This window comes from Saimiri boliviensis, chromosome 1 (genome assembly GCF_048565385.1).
Source record: "Saimiri boliviensis isolate mSaiBol1 chromosome 1, mSaiBol1.pri, whole genome shotgun sequence".
Taxonomy (NCBI): Eukaryota; Metazoa; Chordata; class Mammalia; order Primates; family Cebidae; genus Saimiri; species Saimiri boliviensis.
The window spans coordinates 89,449,626-89,471,104 of record NC_133449.1 but is presented as its reverse complement, the minus strand read 5'-3'; positions in this window follow the sequence as shown (position 1 = coordinate 89,471,104).

Genomic DNA, 21,479 nt, shown 5'->3' with positions numbered 1-21,479 from the left:
TCGTAAGTCAAAGAGAAGATTGGAGTAGACAAATTCTGAAGGCCAACATTCTAGGAGCTCAAATCATCTGCATTCGTTACTTGTCTCTCCAGTCAGACAAAGGATCCCTGCATGCTGGGAGATTCCCATACAGGAACTTAAAATGTGATGGAAACACAGTGGCCATGGTAAACATCAATACGATAAAATTCCCATTAGTGACTTTCAAATGATTTCTCTAAATAACAAGACTAGGTGTGTTGTTAACAAGACATATTTAAACAAAAATAAAAACACTAAAAATAAAGGACTAGACAAATATAGCAAACAAGACTCCCCTACAAGAAACAAAGGTGGTAAAATTAATATCAGACAAGACAGCATCTAAGGCAAAAAGCTAGAATAAGGAGGGATATTTCTTTCTTTTCTTTTTTTTCCGAGACTATGTCTCACTCTGTCTCCAAGGCTGGAGTGCAGTGGCACAATCTCAGCTCACTGCAACCTCTGCCTCCTGGGTTCAAGCGATTCTGGTACCTCAGCCTCCTGAGTAGCTGGGACTACAGGCGTTCGCCACTACACCTGGTTGATTTTTGGATTTTTAGTAGAGATGGGGTTTTGCCATGTTGGCCAAGCTAGTCTTGAACTCCAAATCCCAGATGATCCCACCCACCTCGGCCTCCCAAAGTGCTGGGATTACAGGCATAAGCCACAGTAAAAAAAGGATATTTCATGTTGACAAAAGTATAGCCCATGAAGATGTTATATATATTTGTGAATACTTATGGCCAAAATAATTAAAGTAAAAATTGTTAGAAATACATAGAAAATTTGACAAAATCATAATTAGGATGGAAATTTTCATAAATCTTCCTCTGGATTTATAGAATACATAGAGCAAAATAACTAAGATAAAGCCTGAATTGTATATATGCCTAGTAAGCTTGAAAATATATATCCTTATCAAACAGATATTTGAAAAGGTAAAAATTATACCTTTTTTACTGTCACATTTTCTGACTACAATGAAATAAAACAGGAAATCAATAATAAAAGGGAATTTCCTTCCCACTAAATTACATTACTTGAAATTAGTCATACAAATTTAAGTCAAAGAGGAAATCAAAACTGAAATTATAGATAATTTAGATATTAAAAATTAAAATATACAGTAAAAGATATCAGTATATTCAGGGAAATCCATAAAGTTAAATGCATTTATAAATAAACATGAAATGTTGAAATATTTGAAAGAAGGTAGAACAAACAATAAAATAATATGAAGGAGAAATTAAGAATTAGTGAAAGGATAAAAGCAGAATCTAATTTATTAGGAAAACAAAAATGGCTTCATATGTAAAATCAGGAGTTGTTAGTTTGAAGCACAATGAAATTGAGAAACTTTTTGTAAGTCTGATTATGAGAAACCACAAATAGACAATGATAGAAGTGGAAAGGGAGTGTGATGATAGGCACAACAGAATTTTTGTTGTAAGAATTTATATAGTTTTATGCTGATAAATCTGAACATTTAGATAAAATGAACAATTTAATAGAAAAATTGAAAATCCACACAAACCGATTACAATAGACAAATGAAGAAGTTTGTCAAATACCTACCACTTCCATTCCCAGCAAAACACCCGTCCAGGGGTTTCCCAGTGAATACTACCAGTCTTTTCTAAGAGTTTCTCTCTTGTTTCAACTGTTCCAAAGAAAAGGGAAGGAAGGAGAAAGTCTTGGTTTACTTTAGAAAGCTGTAAACACCTGGTACCAAAGCCAACAAAACATTACAAAAATGCTACAGATCAATCTCCAGAATTGTCCTTTTTCACCTGTAAAACTGGCATGGCTGATGTAACTTAACACCGGCTCCATGTTGGTAGGTGTATACATTGATACAACCTTCGTATCAATGAAATTTTCAGTGGTCACATTTAACCTAGAAATTCAATTTAAAGGAATTTATTCCAAGAAAATAATAAAGCAAGTGTGCAAAAACATCTAAATATTTTAAAAGTGCATTGCAACATCCATGATCTGTTAAGTGCAAAAAGAAATTATAAACAGAATGTGTAGTACTTACCTATATGTTTAGCAAAAGTCTAACAAATTTGCTTATATGTATGTTTATGCATTAAGAAGTCTAAAAGATTGCTAACAAATTATTAAGAGAGGTTATCTCTGGATGTTAAGAGAGGACATCTCTGGTGTAACTGACAGGAAGATACTTTATATAATTCTGTATTCTTTGAATTTTTACAATGAATAGAAGAAATAAACGTAAGATTACCATATTGTAACTATATAAGTAGGTAGCTAAGTAAATACATAAACAAATAAATAAATGAAATAACATAAATAAAGTTATTAGATAGTTTTCTCCTCTCTCATGTTCTTACCCCTCAAGATCAAATATAATTTTTGACTCTACTAATTTCCATTATTATCATCATAACAATTTTGTTGGCTCTATCTCTTCCTTGTCTTGATTCCTGCTTCTTTTGATGGTCCACCTCTGAGCCATAGTCCTTAAAGTTTGTCCCAAAATTTTTGTTTCTTCAATTTTGTTTTGTTTTGTTTTGAGATGGGGTCTTGCTCTGTCACCCAGGATGGAGTGCAGTGGCACCATCATTGCTCACTGCAACCTCAACCTCCTGGGCTCAAACAGTCATCCAACCTCAGCCTCTTAAGTAGCTGGGACTACAGGAGCATGGCACCATGCCTGGATAGTGTTTCATTTTTTGTAGAGGTGAAGTCTCACAATCTTGTGCAGGTTGGTCTTGAACTCCTGGACTCAAGCAATCCTCCTACCTCGACCACCAAAAGCGCTGGGATTACAGGTGTGAGTCACCTCATCTGGCCTGCTCCTTCAGTTTTTTCAATAATGTTTAGGTCATTTAATACCCTGTAACAATTTTTTTGTTGTTTAAGCTAGTTAGAATGAATTACATTTCTTACAGCAAAACCCTGATCAAAACCATAACAAAAATAGTAGTTCACAAATTTGGCTTATTTTGCAGATATTTTTAAGGCTGCATTATCTCAATCAATAACTGAAAAGCAAAATTGATTATTTTATGCTGTATAAAATTTGCTACACCAAAAATTACATTCAACATTTTGAGAGGCCAAGGTGGGTGGATCTCCTGAGCTCTGGAGTTCGAGACCACCCTGGGCAAAATGATGAAACCTTGTCTCTACTAAAATACGAAAAATTAGCCAGGTGTGGTGGTGAGCACCTGTAGTCCCAGCTACTTGGGATACTGAGGCAGGAGAACCTCTTGAATCCAGAAGGTGGAGGTTGCAGTGAGCCAAGATCGTGCTGCTGCACTCCAGCCTGGGCAACAGAGGGAGACCCTGTCTCCAAAAAAAAAAAAAAAAAAAAAAAAAACGAAATAAAAAAGAGTTGGGTGGAAATCAGTGATCATTGGGATTATGAGTAATGAGATACCTAGAATATTTATATGCATGGAAATTATGAAAACAATGATTAAAAATAGTATCAACAATCTTTCTTTATTGAGGAAATTCTTTGCTCACTTTTTGTATAGAGACAATGAGAGAGCCTGAATGGTAATGCAGAGACTCTGAGTGTGTCATGAAACATATGTGTGTTAGGCAAAATAATGACCCCACAAACATAGGCCATGTTCTAATTCCTGGAGCCTATGAATATGTTACCATCATATGGCAAAGAGGAATGAAGGTAGCAGAAGAAATGGTTTGCTAATAACCAAATTTAAGAAAGTGATCCTGGATTATCTGGGTGCGCCAGATGTAATCACAAGGTCCTTAAATGTGGAAGAGGGAGGCAGGAGAGGGACCATGAGAGTGGTGTTATATGAGCAAGACTCACTCTGGCATTGCTGGCTTGAAGATGGAAGGGTCCCCATGAGCCAACCCAGCCTCTAGAAGCTGAAAAGGGAAAGGAAACACACACTCCTTTAGAGCCTCAAGAAGGAACACAGTAGCCTCACCAAAACCTCAGTTTCAACCCAGTGAGACCCCTTTCAGACTTCCCACTTTCCAATAATAAATTTATGTTGTTTTTAAGTCATTAAGTTTGTGGTAATTTGTTATAGCAGCAATAGGAAACTAATACGATAAATGTCTTGATATCTTAGTAAAGAAACACATTTTCTAAGATTTCCAGCAGGGCGCAGTGGCTCACACCTATAATCCCAGCACTTAGAAAGGCTAAGGCGGGTGGATCACGAGGTCAGAAGATGGAGACCCTCCTGGCTAACATGGTGAAACCCTGTCTCTACTAAAAATACAAAAAATTAGCCAGGCGTAATGGCACGTGCCTGTAATCCCAGCTACTCGAGAGGCTGAGGGAGGAGAATTGCTTGAACCTGGGAGGCAGAGGTTGCAGTGAGCCAAGGTCACGCCATTGATTGCACTCCAATCTGAGCAACAAGAGCAAAACTCTGTCCCAAAAAAAAAAAAAAAAAAAAAAAAAAAAAGAAAGAGAGATTTCCTCCAAGAGTATCCTGAAAGCACAGGACAGGATCACTTCTTTAGAGGTATTCTAAGCATTTTTCCAGTAGAGTTAATAATGCAAAACATAAACACGTATTATCTGTAATCATCTCTTTCAGGGGTCTTAAAATGATATGATAGCATCAGAAGAAATTATTTGCATGTTTAACTTTTCATCTTTCCCTGTTTTCTAAAATTAATAACATTTTGCATCAGCCAATGAACAGGTTGAAACCTTCCCCTTTTGCCAGCGGTAATTGGAACTTAGGTCCTGGCTGCCTGAATGTCCCTAAATTCCCCAGTCTTGGAGGGATCATCTCTTTTAAGTGAAATTTTTAGTACTCAAGTAGAATTGGGCCTGGCACGGTGGCTCACACCTGTAATCCCAGTACTTTGGAAGGCCAAGGCAGGTGGATCATTTGAAATCACGAGTTCAAAACCAGTCTGGCCAACATGGTGAAACCCTGTCTCTACTAAAAATACAAAAATTAGCTGGGCAGTAGCAGCACTTTCCTGTAATCCCAGCTACTTGGGATACACTGAGGCAGGAGAATCACTTGAGCCCAGGAGGTGGAGGTTGCTGTGAGCCAAGATTGCATCACTGCACTCCAACCTGGGTGACAGAGCAAGACCTTGCCTAAAAAAAAAAGTAGACTTGACTTCACTTCTCCTGAATATATGATGGCAAATCAATATCATTGCCAATATTTCCAGTGATTCTGAGCCCACAGGGTTGAGCAAAGATGACTTTATTTTTGCCAGAGATACTGGTGACCAAATTTCCACTGATTTTTCTTGATCTCCACTCTGCATTTTGCCTCTCATCTCTGTTCACCAATTTATATACCTTGTTACCCAATTAGATATTTTCCTTTCCAATCTCTTCACTCTCCCAAATACTACTGTGACTTAAAGCAATGGCCATAGCAGGCTTCATTAAACGTTTAGAGCAATGGAGGGTTGCACTGCATAAAACGCAGACAACCACTTAACATTGACTATTAGAATTCCTTACTTTTAAATGTGTGTTGGCCATTTTCAGGACTAGGGAACAACATCACTTTGACTGGGGCTCCAGCCTCCTGCTATGTATAATGCTGGTTCCTCTCTTCTTCCCTTGATCACCCCTTTCCTCTTTAGTTCAAAGCTCCCTAAACCCCAAATTACTGCTCACTTCTCAGGGAGAATAGTTTACTTTCATCTCTGATCCCCCATCCTAAGCCACCCAGCTACCTTACAAGAGCCTTATGTTTTTTTGATATTTTAAAACAGTGGCTCTATTACCCAGGCTGGAGTGCAGTGGCACAATCTCAGCTCACTGCAACCTCCAGCTCCCAGGCTCAACCTCCTACCTCAGCCTCCTGAGAAGCTGAGACTACAGGCACCCACCACCATGCACAGCTAGTTTTTGTGTACTTAGTATAGACGGGATCTCACTATGGTGCCCAGGCTTGTCTCAAACTTCTGAGCTCAATGTGATCCACCTGCCTCAGCCTCCCAAAGTACTGAGATGACAGGCATAAGGAACCACGCCTGCCAGCCTTATCTTTTTTTTTTTTTTTTTTTTTTTTTTTTTTGAGACAGAGTTTCACTCTTGTTGCCTAGGGTGGAGTGCAATGGCATGATCTTGGCTCATCTCAGCCTCTGCCTCCCGGGTTCAAGTGATTCTCCTGTCTCTGCCTCCCGAGTAGCTGGGATTACAGGCATGTGCCACCACACCCAGCTAATTTTGTATTTTTAGTAGAGACAGGGTTTCTCCATATTGGTCAGGCTGGTCTCGAACTTCTGACCTCAGGTGATCTGCCCACCTCGGCCTCCCAAAGTGCTGAGATTACAGGTGTGAGCCACTGCGCCTGGCCCAGACTTATCTTTTTAATAAAACTTTTCAAAGGGCTGTTCCAAGACAAGACATTTCTTCCCAAGGAAATTTTGCTTTGTCAGCTTGGTGCAACAGTTGTTCTTCTCCCCTACCCAAGCAATTTAGTAATTTAAAACTCATATACTAAAAGTCAGTTTCATAGAATATGGAATGTATCTCAATTTTTGAAGTAAAACAAGAAATAAAAATAAAAAAAATCTCTAGGCCGGGTGCGGTGGCTCACGCCTGTAATCCCAGCACTTTGGGAGGCCGAGGCGGGTGGATCACGAGGTCGAGAGATCAAGACCATCCTGGTCAACATGGTGAAACCCTGTCTCTACTAAAAATACAGAAAACTAGCTGGGCGTGGTGGCGCGTGCCTGTAATCCCAGCTACTTAGGAGGCTGAGGCAGGAGAATTGCCTGAGCCCAGGAGGCGGAGGTTGCGGTGAGCCGAGATCGCGCCATTGCACTCCAGCCTGGGTAACAAGAGTGAAACTCCGTCTCAAAAAAAAAAAAAAAAAATCTCTACTGCATTGGGGCTACCTCACGTGACAGCCCCAGTTCCAAAGGGTGCATGCGTACTCTTGCTCTCTTTTATGGTTAGGGATACTTAAGTAGAAGCTTCAGAAGCATTGGTCTTTTTTTGTTTCACTTTTTCATAATAAAAGTTTTCAAGCTAATGCAAAAGTAAGATACAAAAAGATAATAAAATTTTATATATTTAAAATCCAGTTTCAGAAATTATCAACATATGGCCAACATTCTCTCAAACAAATCCCCCTCATTCTCCACCCTCTCCCACACTAGATCATTTTGCAGTGAATTTCAGATGTTATATTCTGTCCATAAATACTTCATTATTTATATCTAGAAGATGAAGACAAATATCTAGAGGATATTCAAATGTCCCCAATTGTCCCATGAAAGTTATTTTACAGTTGTTGAGAAGCACTGTTTTCAGACATTATGCCCTGTTAACAATGCAAAAATGCACACATTTATTAGATCCTTTCACGAGAGTAGTTGCCACTCAGTGATGAAGAAGAGATATTGTTCAAAGACTAGTCCAGCTTTGTTTATTTATTTTTTTTTTCTTTTCTGGAGCAAGCCATCTCCAGAATAGTCTATTTTCTAGGCTGGCTGAATGACATTTTAATTTGCTCCATGAGCAGTCTCAGCCTCACAACCAACCAACGAACCACTTAATTGTACACAAGGCCTCCTTCACACCTGGGCCCTCTGTTGCTGAACAGGGGAGGTTTTAGAGAATTTGTGCTTTCAGGAGTCAAAGAAGAGATAGAGTTGTGCAAAGGAAGGCCAACTGAGGGGATGGACTCTTCAGAGAGGGGTGACTACTACCAAGTCAAGGCTTCCTCACTACCTGAACTGCCCAGGTACTGTGCACTGGAAATCAAGTGATTCTACCAAGTGAAATGTAGCCACTGTTTGCTGTGAGCTCTGAGGGACAGACACTTGTCTTGCTGACCTTTGACTCTCCAGCACCTAGCTCCACACTAGCAAACAGTGGACTCTTACGAAGACTGAGGCTCAAAGTTCAGATTAGCATCTTCCTGAAACTGGCAGCAAACAGGTGCACTGGGGGAATTGGAGGTCTTGCTGGGGAGGAGGTGTGGGAAGTGGTAGCAAGGGTGGGCAACTTGAATTGCGCCAGCCTGGGGAGTATCGCCCAGAGAGGTGACTCACAGCTCCAGCTCTTTGCAATGAGGCAGGTAGAGGTGAGATATTGATGCAAAGTGAATGGTCAGAGGGATTTGTTGACAATGTTTGTCTATTTTAAAGATGTGCCCCAATTTGGCTAACCCTGCAACTAATAAATGGAGACAGAAATTTTTTCTTTATTCTCTCCCTCCTTATTTCAGATGAATGCTGTATCGTGTTTTCTTCTTGAATAGGCTCTTTGGGATGGCCCAGGAACTGCCAAAATCAGGGTTGTGGTGGGGGGAGGGGCGGGCCAAACTGGAGAAGGCAAAGGCTGGGAATACAGCCAGACATGCCAGATATACAGGGGGAGTTGAGAATCCTCTGAATGAGAGTTAGAGGCTTTTTTCACCAGATGTAGGAATTTAGATAAATGTGCTATACTTTTAAAGTTCATGACGTTAATTCTAATATGGTTCCCAGGGCTAAAAACAAGTAAACAAAAATATCTTGGAGGAATGTAACCTTTGCATCGTCGGGGATTGGTGCAGGACTTGACACATGGTAGGTGCTCAATAAATATTTGTTGAAAGGATAAAAGGGTAAAATTAAAGAACAGACACAAAAATGCATTTCAGTTCTCAAAGCTTTTATGAAAATGGCAGATTTGCCTGTTTTTGGCTATATTTGCTACAGCATGTGAACCAGTGAACAGAAAGTGGTTTGAAGTCTTGTGAGCTCTTTTAAGCAGCAAACAGATGTATAAAATAGCAAACTAATCCCAGAGAAACCCTCACAACGAAAATATCATGGTAGGGTAATACACTGTCTAAGGACACGTCTGGGTAGATTAAGTCTAAAATATTCTTCAGTTTTACTTATTATATTGTATTGTATTACATTGTATTGTGTTGAGATGGAGTCTTGCTCTTGTTGCCCAGGCTGGAGTTCAGTGGCGTGATCGCGGCTCACTGCAACCTCCATCTCCCAGGTTCAAGTGATTCTCCTGCCTCAACCTCCCAAGTAACTGGGATTACAGGGACCCGCCACTGCATCCAGCTAATTTTTGTATTTTTAGTAGAGACCGGTTTCACCATGTTGGCTAGGCTGGTCTTGAACTCCTGACCTCAGGTGATCCACCCACCTGGGCCTCCCAAAGTGCTGGGATTACAGGTATGAGCTACTGTGTCTGGCCTATTCTTCAGTTTTATTAATTTGAGTCTGGTTGAATAAAGTTTCTTAGAAGTGAACCTTATAAGGAAAATAGGAAAATAAATGCATAAAACAAAAACCCAATGTCCCAGAATGTATAGGATGCAGATAAAACAGTGTTTGGGGGGAGGAACTTATAGCTAAAAGTCTACATTAGAAAAGAAGAAAGATCTCAAATCAATAACCTAATCTTCCACCTTAAGAAACCAGAAAAAGAAGAGCAAACTAAACTCAAAGGAAATAGAAGATGGGTGATCATCATGATAAAAGGGGAAATAATTGAAACAGAAAAACAATAGGGAAAAGTAAAGAAACCAAAAGTTATTTTTTGAAAAGATTAAGAAAATGGGTAAATCTTTAGCTAGTCTGATTAATGACTAAGAGAGAGAGAGAGAGAAGATACAAATCACTGAAATCATGAATGAAAGTGGAGACATCACTCCCAACTTAGAGAAATTAAAAGAATTCTAGAGGAATACTGTGAACAAGAGTATGCCGATAATCTAGTTAACATAGGGAAACACTCCTAGAAAGACATGAATTACTGAAACTGACTCAGGAAGAAATTTTTTTAAAATGTGTGTGCATAAACATTTTTTCTGGAAGAGTATTTACCCTTTGAGAATTATTTTTCTTCTAACATTATATACAGTGCAGGTAAAGGAATGAAGTACAGATAAACAAAAAAGAGGAAATAACTTCATGACCAAAGGTAAGCACACTGATAACTTTTTTTTAAGAGACAGGCTGAAGTGCAGTGGCACAATCAGAGCTCTCTGAAGCCTTGAACTCCTGGGCTCAAGCGATCTTCCTGCCACTACCTCCCGAATAGTTGGAACTACAGGTTTGCACGCCCAGCTAATCTTTTAATTTTTGGTAGAGATGGAGTCTCACTATGTTGCCAAGATTGGTCTGAAATTCCTGGCCTCAAGTGATCCTCTTGTCTTGGCCTCCCAAAACACTTGGATTACAGGACTTTAAAATTGGACTCTTCTTGCTTACTTTTGGTGGAAGCCCCAATTCCCACATCCTAAATATTTAAATTGGGTGCTTGTTCCTCCTGTGTAACCTATGCAGAGCCAGCTTGAGAGATTATAAAACTGGTTCTGCAGGAAATAAGCAGTCAATGAAAAGTGAGGGCTGAAGCATTAATGAGCGAGGATTTCCTTCTTTTTTTGTTGTTGTTTTTTTTTTGTTTGAGACGGAGTTTCACTTTTGTTACCCAGGCTGGAGTGCAATGGCACGATCTCGGCTCACCACAACCTCCGCCCCCTGGGTTCAGGCAATTCTCCTGCTTCAGCCTCCTGAGTAGCTGGGATTACAGGCACGTGTCACCAGTTTTTTGTATTTTTAGAAGAGACCAGGATGGTCTCAATCTCTTGACCTCGTGATCCACCCACCTTGGCCTCCCAAAGTGCTGGGATTACAGGCTTGAGCCACCGCGCCCAGCCTATGAGCGAGGATTTCATGGACAGCCCGTGAGTGGGCTGGGTCCCACCTTCCTCCCAGGGAGGGGGTGCATGCTCTCATCCCAAGCCAGGGAGAGGGCCTTCCAGAGACCCCTTTAGAGAGTTTCCCATGGGCTCCCTGAAATTTGGGGACTGGTGTGTCTGCCTTTTGCCAAGAGAAGCCTACAGGTGAGACTGTGGCTAAAACTAAATGGGGGTGGAAACAAAGTGATAGACGTGACTGACAAAGATGCCTGAGGTTTACCGGGAAGTCATGTGGACCTGGGAGAGAGCTGGCCTGGCTTGTTTTAAAGGGGAACCGCACAAGAGGACTCCTGAGGAGGGGGTAAAAGACCAGAAAGAGAAGGTTAAAGTAAGGGAGGCTGCTGGAAACCCTGGGCTGAGGGGAGAAGTGGAAGCTTCCAGCTGGAGGAGAAACAGCGTCCACCACAAAGGATTTTGGGGGCAACTTGCAAAAATACCTGCCAGAAAAAGAGCCTACAAAGGTGCCTCTGTCACACCCTCAGGAACCAATGATGGCTCAGGACAGTGCGTGCCAGGAAAGATGGCGTCCTTCCCCCCATCCCCATCCTCAGGGACCACCTTCAGGAGCCAGACACCGAAGGGAAGAGGACGAGCTGTGAGAGGGAGGATGGCAACCACTAATCCTAACTCCCCACTTCTTCAGTTTGCAAGCTTGAAGTAGGCTGGTCTGGAAAAGGAGAGTCCCTTTCAGCTGAAAGCAGTTCACATTGGGCTGGACATTTTAATTATTGAACACAGCCCAATCACTGAAAGGGAAGAGAAGGGTTTGAGATCTGCCCGAGATTTTATCCAGGGGCAGGAAAAGGGCAAATCTCGAGAGTGAATTTAAAATAAATGTAGGAGAAAGAAAATTGCTGCTTTATTATTGCTTTCGTGCTTGTCTTGTTTAACAAAGTAATGACAAATATAAAAAAGGTGGGTTTTTTTTGTTTTTTGAGACAGGGTCATTCTGTCACCCAGGCTGGAGTATAGTGGTGCAATCTGTGCTCACTGCAGCTTCGACCTCCCAGGCTCACCTTAGCCTCACAAGTAGCTGGGACTATAGGCGCCTACCACCACGCCCAGCTAGTTTTTATATTTTTAGTAGAATTAGGTCTCACTATGTTGCCCAGGCTGGTCTCAAACTTCTGGGCTCAAAGTGATCTGCCTACTTTGGCCTTTTAAAGTGCTGGGATTACAGGCATGAGCCATGATGCCTGGCCTAAAAATTATTTTTAATCAAGTTTTGAATCATACTGGGTTCTTCTATATAAATAAAATGACTTAGCATATGTAGAGCTCCTGGCATGATGTTTGGCACATAATAAATGCTCCGTAAGTGTTAGCACTATTGTTATTACTGCTGTTTTGTAATCTGTCTTTTTTCACTTAATAGATCCTAAATATATTTTTATGTCAATAAATACACTTATGGCAGATAACTAGAACATTAGTTCCACACCATTCTGTTTACTAATGTATCCTTCTATTTACAGCAGTGCTTGGCACAAAGCAGATAATCAATGAATGGTTGTTAAATGAATCACTTCAAGCGGATGCAATGCAGTGCTCTATGGAATGTACAATATTTATTCATTGATCTGTTATGATTGGTTAAAATATGCTGGAAACAACCACATTGAGGTGGGTTCTAATGTTTCGTTATTAGAAACCAGACTCTAGGCCGGGCGCGGTGGCTCAAGCCTGTAATCCCAGCACTTTGGGAGGCCGAGGCGGGTGGATCACGAGGTCAAGAGATCGAGACCATCCTGGTCAACATGGTGAAACCCCGTCTCTACTAAAAATACAAAAAATTAGCTGGGCATGGTGGTGCATGCCTGTAATCCCAGCTACTCAGGAGGCTGAGGCAGGAGAATTGCCTGAACCCAGGAGGCGGAGGTTGCGGTGAGCCGAGATCGCGCCATTGCACTCCAGCCTGGGTAACAAGAGCGAAACTCCGTCTACAAAAAAAAAAAAAGAAACCAGACTCTAACAAACATCTTTATTTTTGCATCTTTGTGTATATCCCTAATTGTTTTCTTGGTATAAATTCTTAGAAGAGGAACTGCTAGGTCAAAGGGTATGAACATTTTATTCAACCTTTGAAAACTGTTGCCAAATTGTCCTCCAGAGGGATTTTGAGGTTAAGGAAGAAATAGAAATTTCCAAGTATAGAGATTATTTTTATTATCTTTGCATATCTCTGGGTATTTCCTAGTTCCAAGAGTTTGGCATGGCTTTAGCCCAAAAAAGATTTCTGTAAGAAAGGCCTTGCAGAAATAAAATAAAAACATATTTCAGGAACATTTCTAGGGCATAGTTGATGGAATAAAGTGGAAGGGAAAACAGAGCATTCAGCAATAGAAGCAGCTGTAAGTAAATCCTCAGCCCAAGAAACCTCAGCTCTGAAAAGAATAGAGTTCTCTCCTGGCATCACAGAGATGAATTACAAGTCAAAATACAACTATTTTTTGATCATACTGGGTATGGCCCTGTGTGGTTGTCATGGACAGACTGCTCGGCACATTCCTCCCTCTGCACTGACTTTAGAATGCACTGGCCTATGTTCCCGCTCTGTCCCCTTGTCGCATGCCTGGACTGTAAGCTCTCCAGAAAAGGGAACTTGTTGGTTTCATCTTGCATCCCTGGCACGCAACATTGTATGTTTGCAAAACCAAACAGCGCTACCCTAGGACAACTCCAGAAGGATTGGCACAAACTCTGGAAAACACACAAATTTATATGCATTTGAATGACTAAAGTCAAAAGTGTGAGAGGCTAAAACACTGTCAGCTTGATTCCTCACATTAGAGACTCAAGCTGTTTGGAGGGTTTTGAGGTCCTTATCCTCAGATGGGTCTGCTGTCCCAGATTTAATTGTGGTCACAATGATTCATGGTGATGCAGCTTCCCTGTGCTCCCTTGCATAAAATAGCAGCCTAAGATTGAAGCTCAAATGATCTTGAGCCCATAAACCAAGCAACCCAAAAGATTCCCTATGTCTCTTACAACCTGTGAGTTGAATCTGTATTTTGGGGCTGCAGGAGGTTCCCCAGACATTGTCAGTGGGTAAAACAATGTGGTAGAGATGGCTAGCTGCCTACCCAATATCCTTCCACTGTGGCTTTCTCACTATAGAGCCCAATATTATTAGAGACAGCAAAGCACCTAACTAAGAAGTTCTATTTCCAGGCCTGCTTTGAGGACAGGAGTGGCCAATGAGATTTATAGAGAGTTGCTGTGTGAGACTTCAGGGATACTCCTAAAGGAGGTTTATTCATCTACTAGGTGGCTTTGCTCAGCCTGCCTTCCTCCTTTTTTACTTTTTCATACCTAGATCACATACACAATGGTTGGAGCTTCGGCAACCATTCTGTTACTGTGGAATTGAAGATAGAAATCAATGCTAAATAGGGGTGTTAAAGAAGAAAATATAGCAGGGTTGGACAAACCAACCTAAGACTGCCAACTGCTAAATTTATCTTAGTTGAGAGAAAAACAAATAAGCTTAAATCTCATTTAAGCTATTGTCAGTTGAGGACTCTGTAGTAGTGACAAAGGTAATTCCTAATGAATGGCTTTCTGTGGGTTGAAGGACACTGTACTAAGGGCACTTGGGAACTTTTTTTTTTTTTAAGAGAGATTGCATTTTTGGTTGTCACAATGGATGGGAAAACTACTTGGATTTAACAGATGAGAGCCTAGGAGGTTCCATCCCAGATGTTCATGTGGATTTAAAACAACAACAACAAAATATTTATAATCATTTACCTGTGCCCTGAATCTAACTACAGTTTCCATGTAAAAACAACATTTTTTTTTGCATGGATTCAGACATACCTAATTTTCTGTGAATTTAACTGTCACATAAAACAAATAAATCTTGAACTTTGCTTTTTGGACCTTTACTAGGATGTGTTCACCATTTGCAGAGTTATATCACCATTGGGAACACTAGCTGTATTCAATATAACACACTAGTATTAATCTGTGTTTATACCTGTCCTATTTATGGTGGATGTATGAATAAGTATAGAATTTGACCCCTTCATCCTATCTTCTGGGGTAGCTGGTTCTAAGCATCTTCATATTGAAATACATATTACTTTATTATAAGTGACTTACGTTTTATTTCTCCTTTGCATCTTTCCAGGGAAGGCATTATGCTGATTCTGTTTTTGAGAAGGTATGTGTAGGCAGATTACATTATCTATAAATTTAATTTCAGGATCATAATAATTACGCTACAAATTTAGGGAGGAGAGAACTTTGATCTTGACCATGACTGTTAGCCTAACTGATACCAATGAATACACATTCAGCCCTTTGTCTGCCTTCTTTGCTTTAGTGCTAAGAGGCAGAAAGGACTGACAATAGCAAGCTGAGTGTTCGGGGTCCATATTTCAAGCAAAACAGGAGTGATTTTTACATTCATCTGTGGCGAGCCTGGGTTTGGACAGAAATGCAGAAGATGCCTCCTATGCAAGGCCACTTGAGAGCTAATTCTCTCTGAGTGTTAAGTATTAATCCAAGATCTTCCATGAACTATTCTGTACACATCGTTTATCAGAGGACACAGATTGGGATAGGACTCTGTCAATATGGGGGAGGCAGGGAAGAGACACAGCTCTGGAACTCCAGGGGCTCAGAAAGGGAAGGAGGGGGAGGTGAAGAAACCGCACTGGCCATCTGGGGGTAGGAAGGAATGCCAGGGGAAGCAGCATGCACAGGACCACTGAGAGGACCTGTGGCCAGCAATGCCAACCTCACTGTTCGCCTTGGTCAGCTTGCTGGGGTGACTGAATTAACCACATCTCTCTCTCCTTAATTGGAGCAGATAATTGGCAAGCTGGCTTTGTGCACAGGAAATGTGTTCAGATAGATTTGGCGGAGTGTGACAGGAAGAATGGGGACCACCTGATTTTATCTTGTGCCAAGGAGGGCGACACAAAGCAGCAGTGTCTCCTATGGAGCCTGGCCCAGGCAGAGCAGGGGGACAGAGGGCTCTTGCAAACTCACAGGCCAGTGCTCCCTTCAGGAACCTCGGCTGGCTGAGCTGAACCGGGAGGATGCTGGAGCAGCTGACAGCCAGCCAGGAGCCCTGGAGTGGGATCTGTGGTTAGGTTGCTTTGTGACTTTGGCCATGTAATTTAACCTCTCTGTTTCCTTGTCTGCAAAACAATTAAAAAAGAAATGTTGCAACGCCTTTAAGATTGTGTCACTCCATCCTATGCAACCCACATTTGTTGCTTGAACGCCAGCTCTGTGGGTAGAGTTGCTCTGGGAGCTCTGCCTACTTCCTGTTGATGCCTTGTAGGAGTAAGAGGAGGTTAAAACACAAATATAAACAGTAAACAAATCACTGCAGGACCATTTAAATCTTCATCCTCTCCCCAGAGAAGTCTTCAGCACTTTTGCTTCAGATTGGGAAATATGGCCAGACCGTTTCCCCCAGCCCTTTGCCCAGCTCCTTTCAGAGGTGCCCCCAGGAGAAGTATCGTTTAGAGATAGTTGTTGCCAGGACGACAGAAACCAAACACCGACAGAAGTGTCACTATTTCTAAGGATGTGGTGAGTGAAGTGCTTGCCTGATGACTGACCCCATGACTGCCAAAGGCTCTTTTCTAGCTACTTTTTGGAATCTTTATCTTAGAAAACGCTTTGTTGTTCTGAAATGCTCTCAGGTCCAAAGGATATGAGGGTCAGTCAGCAACACTTTCGCAACCCCCCAGCACACACAAGCCCATACTTGCACACACAGCGCTGTGGAATAGCAACTATTTTTGAAGGACTCATCCTCATTTGCCCCTAGCTTAGAGTTAGTTGGTCTATGAGGTCTATTTCCTGGGGATTTCCACTTGAACTGCAAAAAGCCCGGCCCCAGCTCATGCCACATGGAGGACAGAGACAGCTGTATTTCTTGCGTGACTTTCTCTGTGGCAAGAGATAGATGAAGGGAGTCAAGGAGAGAGTTTCTGTGAGCCTCAGGATTGTCTACAATCCTGAGCATCAACATAGCAACAGAAGTATTTTGTAACTTGTGTTCCTAAGGGTAAGTTTAGGACAAATTACCAAAGAGCGCAGAATACACATTTGTAACTGACATTATTATCATTATTTTGCTTTTAGCTCAAGATTTATTCTTCATGATCTAGCAGTTATTCAAATGAGCATTTTATTTTAGTAAAATCATTTGGCTTAGAGCTATCCATCTATTAATATTACCATTCATTACAAACTTTGAATGCAGACATGCATTTGTATTTTTAAAATTAATCTTAGTTATCATGCATAGTTGGGTTTGAATTACAGACATTTGCAAGCTCATAAAAACTGTAAGGGGGATAAATTCATAAAATTTATTTTGCAAATAAATAAGCTGTAAGAATCATCAAATATCTCCAAAGATAAAATGAATCAGGGAGTCACATGTCATTCTCATGACTGGCTTGTTAATCAGAGATTCCATAATTACATTCCTCACTGAGCTGAGTTGTTGTGAAGCTTCAACATGAATATCAAGTTCTTGGTGCCCAGTAGGCATCTAATACATGAAAGTTGTTATTAATATGTTTAATACTCAAAAACAGACATACCACATACCTAAAAAGACACACACACACACACACACACATATACACATAGTTCTGGTCCTTTTATAGGGATTCCATCTTTGGTAGAGACAGATGGATACCCCCTTCAGACTCTGATCATCAACTCTATCTATTCTTTGCTTTTTTGGAGCCTGGGTCATCTGAATACAGTAAATATCCCTGAGAGCCTCTGTGAGTTCAGCCCTGGCTAGGTCAGCCCCTGAACACACACTACCAGGCTAACTGGGAAAACAAAACATCTAAGTATGAAAACCAGCACAAGACTCCCTCCATGTAAGTAATAACTATTCTGTGGCATAGGTGGGCTTTGAACTTCAAAATCCATCTGGAATACAATTGCAAGTCCTGTGCAGAAAGACTTTGTGGGGCCAGGTATGGTGGCTCATGCCTGTAATCTAGCACTTTGGGAAGCCGAGGCAGGCAGATCACTTGAGCTCAGGAGTTCAAGCCCAGCCTGGGAAATATGGCAAAACCCCATCTCCACAAAAATAAATTAAAAAGTAGCCAGATGTGGTGGTGCATGCCTGTCATCCCAGCTACTTAGAAGGCTGAGGTAAGAGGATCACTTGAGCCCAGGAGGTGGAGGCTGCAGTGAGCTGTGGTCCACTGCATTCCAGTCTGGGTGACCGAGTGAGACACTATCTCAAAAAAAAAAAAAAAAAAAAAAAAAAAAAAAAAAAAAGACTTTTGTGGAAGAGATATTCTTCCTGCTGGCCCTGAAGGAGGAGTATCTTCAAAACTGCCTGGACGTTCTGGTTCCTGTCTGGGGTGCACCTGAACAGGACCCTCTTTTCAAGCCTTGTCTGTTGCCTCTGCCCACATAACTGATTCCACAGACACACTCCTCATTTCTTTTCCCAAATAGGATATGTGCTTATGTACATGGCTTTTCACATGCTGTACCCTGTGCCTAGAATGCCTTTCCTCCCATTCCCCATAAAACTTCTATCGAAGCTTAGGGCCACCATGAATTGCTCTCCTTCGATCAAACCCTACATCTGTCTGGCAAGACATCCAGGTGGGTTTCCATATGCTGCCTTCAGAAGACACCTAGAATCTGCCTTTCAGTTACTGTATTAGTAGTGAATACCTAATCTCTGAGTATGTCCTCTCTTACCTGAATCACTGTAAGAGCTTCCTAAATGTTCCCTGCTTGTGCCCTTGCTCTCCTAGCCTCCTGTCTGCTCACAGCAGCCAGAGTGACCGCCTTTCAACACAGTCAGATCACGTTGTATCTCTGCTCAAAACTCTCCAAAGCAGGCGTGGGCTGGAGTGGCAAGCATTGGTTAGTGAGGTCCAATTCTGCACATCTCTTCCCTGCTCTGTGGTCAGGGATGCCAACTGATAGCCTGAAATAGGCCAAGGTGGGAGATTTACACCACAAAAATTGGCAAATGCTACAAATCAGGGCTTTTTCTTTTTCTTTTTTTTTTTTTTTTTTTTGAGACCTGGTTTGCCTGCATACCACTCCTATGATGGTGCATTTCTTTTAGAGTCAAAGTCCAAGTCTTTAAAACTACCCACAAGGCCTTCCGCAGTCTGGCCTTATCTCCTCCTTCCCTGCCCTCTGCTCCAGCCACACTGACCTTCTTGCTGTTCTTCAAACATGCCAGCAAATTCTGGCCTCAGGGATTTTTGCCCTGGCTGCTCCCTGTGTCTGGATCACTTCCCCTTGATAACCATACCTGGGCTCTGCTTATTTCTTCTCTTCTGGAAAGTTCTTACTCAAATGTCACCTTCTCCATGAGGCTTACCTGACCACCTCCCCCAAAATGCTAACTCCCTCTCCAACTCTCCTGACCTCCCTACACCTTTCTATTTTCCCCACAGCATTCTAGCCCACTATAGGATGCACTTACTTATTCTACTTTTTATTACTATTTATGCTCTGTGGCACCCCTCACCCCCACCCCACTAGAATGCCAGCTCCGTGAGGGCAGCACCTGTTTTCTTCCCTAATGCATTCCAGCACCTGTAACAGTGCCTGGCACACAGAAGTCACTCAGTAAGCATTTACTGGCTGACTGGCTAACCTGACCTTCAAATCCCCACCTCCTCTGTAAACTTTCCCTAAGCTTAGCATCTTCCACCTCTCCATCCCCAGAAGGTCCAGCAGACTCTTGCTCCTCTATGTTATCAGAGTCCTCTTTTTTTTTGTTTTAAATTTTCTTAGAGGTATTAAGAGTTATGACATATTATATGGTCTATCTTGGAGAATGTTTCACGTGCTAATGAAAATAATGTAAATTCTGCAGTTGTTGGGTAGAATGTTCTGTAAATATCTGTTACATCCATTTGTTCTAGGGTATAGTTTAAGTCTGTTGTTTCTTTGTTGACTTTCTGCCTTGATGACCTGTCTAGTGCTGTCTGTGGTATATTGAAATCTCCTACTATTACTGTATTGCCATCTACCTCATTTCTTAGATCTAGTAGTAGTTGTTTTATAAATTTGGAAGTTCAGTGTTAGGTTATATATATTTAAAATTGTGATATATTCCTGTTAGACTAATCCTTTTATTATTATATAAAGTCCCTCTTGGTATACATTTTTTACTGCTGTTGTTTTAAAGTCTATTTTGCCTGATGTAAGAATAGCTATTCCTGTTTGCTTTTAATTTCCATTTGTGTGGAATATCTTTTTTCACCCCTTTAAGTTTAAGTGAGTCCTTTGTTTTTTGTTTTTTGTTTTTTAGTAGAGATGGGGTTTCACTGTCTTGGCCAGGCTGGTTTCTTTCTTTGTTTCTTTCTTTTTTAAGGAAAAAAAGAAAAAGAAAGAAAGAAAAAAGAATGAAGGAGAGGAAGAAAGAGGAAGAGGAAGAGGGAGAGAGAACAGCAGTGTTGCTTTATTGCCAGGGATAGAATGCAGTCTAAAAATGGGTATTGAAAACCTCTTTTATGCTAATAATTGTGCTTAATAATGGAGACAGGAAAAAATGGGGGGAAGAAAATAACAAACAAGCAGCCAACCAATATTTCACTTAAACCTGTAAGTAGGTGTGATGTGGGGCTGATAAGAGTGTATATTTTGTGTATTTGAAGTGGAGAGTTCTATAAATGTTTATTAAGTTTACTTGTTCTGGATCTGAGTTCAAGTCCTGGATATCCTTGTTAATTTTCTGTCTCATTAATCTGCCTAATACTGATGTTGAAGTCTTCCACTATTATTGTGTGGGAGTCTAAGTCTCTTTATAAGTCTTATGTATCTGGGTGCTCCTGTATTGGGTGCGTATATATTTAGGATCGTTAGCTCTTCTTGTTGCATTGATCCTTTTACCATTATGTAATGTTCTTCTTTGCCTCTTTTGATCTTTGTTGCTTTAAAGCCTTCAACTCCTGCTTTTTATTTATTTATTTATTTATTTTTGCTCTCCATTTGGTTGGTAAATCTTTCTCCATCCCTTTGTTTTGAGTCTCTGTGTATCCTTGCATGTGAGATGGGTCTGGATGCAGCGTACCAATGGGTTTTGGCTGTGTCTTTTGATTGGGCGATCAGAGTCCTCTTTGCACCTGAAGCTGCAAAAGTGCTTCTGTTGCACCATAGTGATTTTCTTTTATTTTCTCTGTTTTTTTTTTTTTTTTTTTTTTTTTTTTAGACTTTGAGACAAGTCTCGCTTTGCTGCCCAGGCTAGAGTGCAATGGCACGAGCTCGGCTAACTTCAACCTCCATCTCCCTGGTTCAAGAGATTCTCCTGTCTCCGTCTCCCGAGTAGTTGGGACTACAGGCACATGCCACCACCCCGACTAATTTTTGTATTTTTAGTAGAGACAAGGTTTCACTGTATTAGCCAGGATGGTCTCGATCTCCTGACCTCATGATCCGGCCACCTTGGCCTTCCAAAGTGCTGGGAATAGGCGTGAGCCACCACACCGGCCAGGGCTTCTGCCTTTTCCTGGAGGCCACAGGGAGCCATCCGAAGCTGCCCCTCTAAAGGATTTTCTTGAGCGGGAAGTAGCAGGATCAGATCTGCAATGGACAGAAACCCTCCCTCTCTCACGCCCCGTGTCCTCTGAAGGCCTGGCTCACAGAGCAGGAAGGTGGCCTGGAGCCCAGCAGGCACTCAGTGCGTGGCCCGAGAGGACAGGAGGCCCAGGGGTGTGCAGCAGAGTGGGCGCCCGGGCCTGCAAAACGCATGGCAGTTTAGAGCGGTCCCCCATCTTCGGGGTCTCCCCCGCCACCGAGGCTTCTGAAGGTCGAGGCCCC